Source organism: Manis pentadactyla, chromosome 6 (assembly GCF_030020395.1).
Source record: "Manis pentadactyla isolate mManPen7 chromosome 6, mManPen7.hap1, whole genome shotgun sequence".
NCBI lineage: Eukaryota > Metazoa > Chordata > Mammalia > Pholidota > Manidae > Manis > Manis pentadactyla.
Genome location: NC_080024.1, coordinates 5,767,764 through 5,774,519, shown reverse-complemented (window position 1 = coordinate 5,774,519; position 6,756 = coordinate 5,767,764).

The following is a 6,756-nucleotide window of genomic DNA, read 5'->3' as shown; positions in this document are numbered from 1 at the left end:
TGTATGTGGTTGTGATGGGAGGACAGCTAAACAGAAAGACTCTCCTTCTCCTGCCACAAGAGCACGGTTGCCTAGAACAACAAAATGACCATTTTCAGTGCCAAAAACTGGAGTGGTAATTTTTTCTGCATCCTCAAATCTCATAATCATGGGCCCGAATCTTTGGATATTTTTAAGATGAGAACAGTCAACAAGCCACCGAGAAGCAGCTTTTTCTGTGATGAGCATGCAATTCCTTTATAAACGGGAATAATTAGACTTAAATGTCATGATGCACAATTTCAAATGTGCCACATGATCTTAATAATGAGGAAACAAAAAATGAATAGAAAGAAAAGATGGGAAGGAAATGCATCCACCTGCTGACCATGCTTATCTTTGGTAATGAACATATTTGCAATTTTTTCTTTCTTTTACTTTTTTTTTTAGTTTCCAAACCTAAACAAACAAACAAGCCCGACAGTACTTTGATAATACAGAAAAGAAACTTAGTTAACTGGCAAAAGCAAGGGAACCAAGAAATACGCCATGTTTCCACCACCACCGAGGAAACCAGAGAAGGCCCTGGGAGATGCTGCTGCCTGGAACTGTGCCTGGGGCCGGGGGAAGCCTCAGCCTGGAGTGGAAGGTGGTCGGAGGCAGCCAACAGGAGGACCGGGTAGAGGACAGTTTCTTAAGTTCTGCTTAAGACATTGGCCTGACAGTCACTCCCCGCCACTTCACTGCAGAAACGGAAATCTGTTACCTGGACCATTGGTTCCAGTGTCCGCCAGTGTGGGGGGGTTCAAGGGATTTGGGGGCCGAGCTGGGAAAAAGAAATGGCCTCAAGGTGGCAGTAGCACACACAGGTTTACCTTGCGATGCTTTGACAGGTTTGCATATGAGGACGTCCTCAGGCAGGATTTGATGGGCTCGTCCTCAGAAGGGCAGCAGGGTAATTCTGGGGAGGAGCATCCGAGAGAGACCGTCCTCGCCTAGGTGATGGCAGACAGTCTCAGGGGCCGAGAACTCTGACAGTCAGCAGGGGCTTAGGGCCTTATAAAAAGTACAAGGCTCTGTCTTTTCCATAGGTAACAGCCCGGGGGTCAAGTTTCACAGGATGTGCAAAAGGGGGCAGGTTCTAAACGGTTAAAAATTTGCTTCTTTGAGCTAGTTTTTAAAATTACTGGGAATGTACACTTTGAGTCTGGCAGGAGAGAGCTTTTGAGCTAAAGTGCCTCACCTCAGCCTGCAGTCAAGAAATGAACAACCAAGGGAAAAATATCCGGAGGCCACCTTTGGACATTATCTAAAGAGACATTCGTCACTTTAAATGCATGTGTCAGGAAACCGCAAGTGAAAAATAAATTGATGAAGTTTTCAACTCAAGAAGTTGGAAAAAGACAAACAGAACGACCCCCAAAACACGTAACAGAGGGGAGTAATACAGATAAGGGCAGAAGCCGGTCAAATGGAGAATAACACAGCAACAGAACCACAGAGGTGATTTCACAGAACCAAAGCCGATTCTTTGAAAAGATTATTACAATAAACAAATCTCCCTCAAGGCTGATACAGGGGGGATAAAAAGAAAAGACCCAAATAACCAAAATAAAAAGCGAAAAACAAGTAACTACAGTCTAACAGTTTTTAAAACAATAAAAAGATACGAACATGTATACATTTAAAAACATGAGAACTTATGTTAGATATTTTCCCAGGAAAAAGAAAAAGTCAAACAGGAGCAAGAAGAAACAGAACTGAATAGACCGTTAATATTCGAGGTGCTGAAATTGACGTTAAAGACCTTACTTCTCCCCTAAACTCAACTCCAGATGGCTTCATGAATGAGTCATACCAAAATGTCAAGGAATCGTTAATATCTATATTCCGTAAGTTGTTCCAGAAAGCAGAAGAAACAGGCTACCACTGCTTTTATAAGTCCTCTGTAATTGATCCTCAAACGAGATAGGATGACCCCGGAAGGGAAAACCACCGGCCCATTGCACTATGAACATAGAAACAAAACTCTCAGTGAATATGCTCACCACCCACATCCAAGAGTGCATCAAAAACAAACGCATCACAATGGAGGAGGGTTGCTCTGGGTACAAGGACGTTTCAAATCAGAACATGAATCAGGGTAATTTGCCACATTCGTCGACTCAGAGAGGACGATCACATGATTATCTCCAATGTGATGAAAAAGGATTTGATAAGATTAGACCCTTGCAGACCTTCAAGAGAAAGGAATGTCCTCACTGGATAAAGGTCATACACTATAAACCCATGGCAAATATACTTAATAACAACCCTTTGGCTGCATTCTCTTTAAGGTTGTGAACAACACAAGGATGTGTGCTGTCAATGCAAATATCTACCATAAAACTGGAATTCCTGGCCCAAACTGAAGAAAGAGGAATAAGAGATTGGTAGGTAACAACATAAAGCTATCATTCTTTGAGGATGATGTCATTGTCTACTTAGAAAATGAAAACAGTGCAATTAACAGATTAACTATTAGAATTAATAGTTTTATAGATTTGCCAATTAGAGTTTAGTTTTAAAAAATCAATGTAGGTCATCAATAACAGCAAAAAACTAGAATGTAAAATAAGAAATAAGAGAACATTTGCAAAAGCATCAAAACATTTATGAGTATTGAGGAATTAACCGGGAATACCCTAGACTATTTCTAAGGACCAAACTTGAATAAAGGACATAGAAAATAATCTGGGGTAAAGGAAACAAATTCCATGTTCTCATGCAGGTAACTTAATGTTGTGAAGATGTTAAGTCTCTCCAAATGAATCTACTGATTCAATGCATCACCAACCCAAACTGCAGGTGGGTTTTCCCCACCATGTAAGACTTCACTGAAAATAGAGGTGGGAGAATAAAAGAACCCAAAAATGGCCAAGTCACCGCCAGAGCTTTCAGACTCAAAGACAAACCCTACAAGGCCGTTTTCGTTTCTTCGAAGTTTTCCGCTCACCACTGCCCCCTTTGGAAACAGAAGGTAAAGGAAGGTCTTGCCCTGTCCACATCAGTACATATTACAAAGTAAAGATAATCATTTTTGAAAAACCGTGTGGCATTTGTTCAAGAACAGTCAGTTTTCCAGCTACTGGAAAACAATAGAGGGCTGGGCAGGGAGCTGCTGAGTCATCCTCCAGGGTGCCTCCTCATTAGTGAGGTCCCTGAAAGCCTGCCCCCCGGGGCTCCAGGATGCGCCCCCTCTCCTTCCCCAGTCCTGGGCACCTCTCACTGCTTTGACCTGCTGCCCTTTCCTTGCCACCTCTCTTTTAGCCTTGCCATTTTCCGTGACTCTGACCCATCCCGTTCCTGAGAATGCCCGGATTTAGAACTAGAGTGGCCCGTGGATCACTTAGAACCTCAAGGTTGGTTATAGGACCAAATTGTTTGAGAGACGAATCAGAAGAGGAGAAAATGGGAAGTAGTTCTGGCCTTGGCCCACGATCTTTGCCACCACCTTTGTCAGTCACCGGTGATTTCTGTTAGATGTGGTGTCTGTCACCATGCTCACTCTGGGGTCACCGGTGGAAGGAAGGGGAAGCCTGAGTTAGCACATCACGTTTCATGCTGATCAACTGTTAGGTGACGTGCTTTGCTTCCCACCCGCAAAGCGATGCGCTAACTCATGGGCGTCCGTTACCTCACTCCTCTCAGCGTTACCGGGTTGCCTGATCTCAGGCCAGGATGGTTCATTCATTTCCAGGGCTGCTGAAACCAAGCACCACAAACTGTGTGGCTCAAACAGTAGAACTGGATCCCTTACAGTTCTGGAGGTCAGACGCATGGAGTCCAGGTCTACCAGGGCCACACTCGTGCTGAAGGCTCGAGGGCAGACTCTGCCCTGGGCCTCCCCCAGCTCCCAGGGTTGCCCACAAGCCTCGGCATTCCTTGGCGTGCAGGTGAAGCACCCCAGTCTCTGCCTCTGTCGTCACACTGCATTCTACCCGTGTGTCTGCGTCTCTCCTGTTCCTATAAGGACGCCAGATATTGGATTGAGGGCCCACACTGATCCAGTATGACCTCATTTTAAGTACTTATATCCACAACAACCCTATTCCCAAATAAGGTCATATTCTGAGCTTCTGAGTAGGTATGAATTTTCAGGGGACACTATTCAGCCTGGTACAAGGATGCTTGGTTGGCTTAATTTTATTTATTTATTAGACTGACATTTGGCCTTCTCTGAATTATTAGGCATGCACCTAATTCTTAGGTCTCTCTGTTGCTTTCCCCATGAAGTGGTAATAATGGCAATTAATATGAAACCGCTAGACGGGCATGTGCTCATGTCATAAACATTCATTAGGCATATGCCACATACTAGGGCCTGTGCTAATGCCGACACCAGGGCTCACACTGCGAGGGAAACAAACACACAAGCAAAATAATCACAGTTAGTTGAAATAATTGCTAATAGAGGGGGGCACTGAGAAGGGAGCCTTCAGAGGTCGGAAAAGGCTGCCCTGAGGGGAGGCTTCGTGAGGGTGAGGCAGAGCTGACAGTGAGGAAGGACGGGAAGGGAACGGGGGGAGCAGGACCAGCATATGCGAAGGAACAGAGACAGGAAAGAACGCCCGTCGTTCAGGAGCCACGTGCATTTCAGGTTGGCTGGAGAGTCTGCAGGTCCGGGAGCAGCAGGAGATGAGCCTGGAAGGACCGTCGCAGACCAGAGGACGGAGGGGAGCAGAGCCTCCGCGTGGCGTGGCGGGGAGGGCTGTAAGCGAGGGATTGAAGCGCAGCACACGAAGTTTTAAAAATGTACCTGGGAGGAGCTGGGAGCAGAGCTCGAAAGGGAAGGGATGAGGTTGAAGACCTCGAACATAACAGCGCCTTTAAATCGGTCCCGACAAGGGAGGGTCTTGGCCTGGTCTCAGGTGGTGGCCTCGGGAGTGGAGAAGGGATGGGTGAGCAGATCAGGAGGGGGCGCTGATGAGCTGCGGGGAGCGGGGCCGAGACAGGCGGTCCAGGTGCGACTCCCCGGTTTCTAGGCGCTGTTGACCAGGGCGGGAAACGGAGGTGCAAGAGGTTTTGAAAAGGGTGGCCCGGGCAGCGACTTCCAATCTGAAGCCTGATGCGTATTTTGTGATGTGCAGGGCACATGGGATGCTCAGGTGGGCAGCTGCCTACAATCCAAGGACAAAGAAGGAAAGTAGGAGGTTAAATACACAGATTTGAGGGCCACTGTGTTTTGCCGTCATCATGGATGTGCCCAGTGTGCAGAATTACAGGAGCACGGTGGGTGCTTGGAGAACTGGACACGGGCAGCCCTCAGGAGAGAGGTGGGTGGGGTGGGGGTAGGAGACAGGGACACGGCAGAAGGCGGTTCTCCGTCCCAAACTGAGAGGAGTGAGGTGTACTCACCGTGTTGGGGCTCAGACATGACCCGCACACACGCACTACTTCTGTCACAACGACCTCAGAGAATTTAGCTTTGTAAATCTACAGTTAGTATTTTGATGCTGATTGTTAAGGATTTACGTATTTCAACATCATGAGCAGTTAAAACCGTTTCAGAAATACTTTGAAAGTATCTTTGTTGAAGGGAATTTACCGCAGCAGATGCATTCCACAGATAAAGGGGAAACGAGCTTAGAGGTCTTTGGTAGTTGTCAAAACCAGCTCCGCAGGACTCTGCCCTGGAGGCGTTTCCTAGGGTGGGTGTGCTCGGTGGTGGGGGAGGACCCCAGGGACGCCGCATTGGTAATTGTAAGAATGACATCCCGACACACACACACACACACACACACACACACACAGCCCTCAAAAGTTAGTAAGCAGTTCGTTCTTGCTATTTTTTAATTTCTCTCCCCTCCCCCCCACTCCTTCCCTCCCTCCCTCCCTCCTTCCTTCCTTCGATCCTTCCTTCCTTCCTTCCCACACTTGAGGCCAGGAAATAAATGGTGATGATAACTAGGAAGTAGGGTCCACCCAATCCATCTATTTATAGATAACAGCACCGAAGGAGTCCTTTTCCTAACTCTAGATATCTTCAGGAAGATGCAAAAAGACTGGCTTAAGAGTAACAGAGCCCAAGCCGATGTGACGCCCACCTGGAGTTCACCACGCGTGCGCACAGACAGGGATGCACTGGGACGATGGCCCGAGGGGGTCTTTCCAGCCCTCCGTCCGGTGGTGCGGTGGAGCTGTGGGGCCAAGGCGGGTCACAGCCAGCCACGAGGACCTGCTCGCCGCTCCTCTAGGCTCCAGAATTCTCTCCTGGGGGGCCCAGCCGGCCCTGGCTCACCGTCAGCGCCATGATGTCTGACTTTTTTGCTAAGCTGTCTGATCTCTTTCTGCTAAGCTTGGCTCCTTCTTATGCATCTGTCCAAACCTCAGGCTTTGAGATCTGACTCTATTGGTATATATGAAAGACCTGCCAATTCCAGGCAGTCTTGGTGGACTTAACCACAAGGCAGATAGGTTTCTTTCTGCCTCTCCCAGCTCATTTCCCTGTGCAGAAGGGTGCCCTTTCCCTGGAAGGGACACATCCCCTCCTGCTGGGCCTCTGTGAACGTGAGAGTGGGCGCAAAGGTCGCAGCAAACACCCCTGAGCGTCTGTGCAGCCAGCCCTGTCCTTCAAGGGCAACAGGAATTGCTGTCCCTTACTCCGTAGTCGAGTCTGCCCCGTGACCTTCGAAAGCCAGTGTTTCCAGGGGCTGCGGCTCCAAAAGGACCAGTAGCTTCATCTTCAGATAGTCTGTGAATTTGTACCCATCTTATTCAACAGGTTTCCCAAGTCAG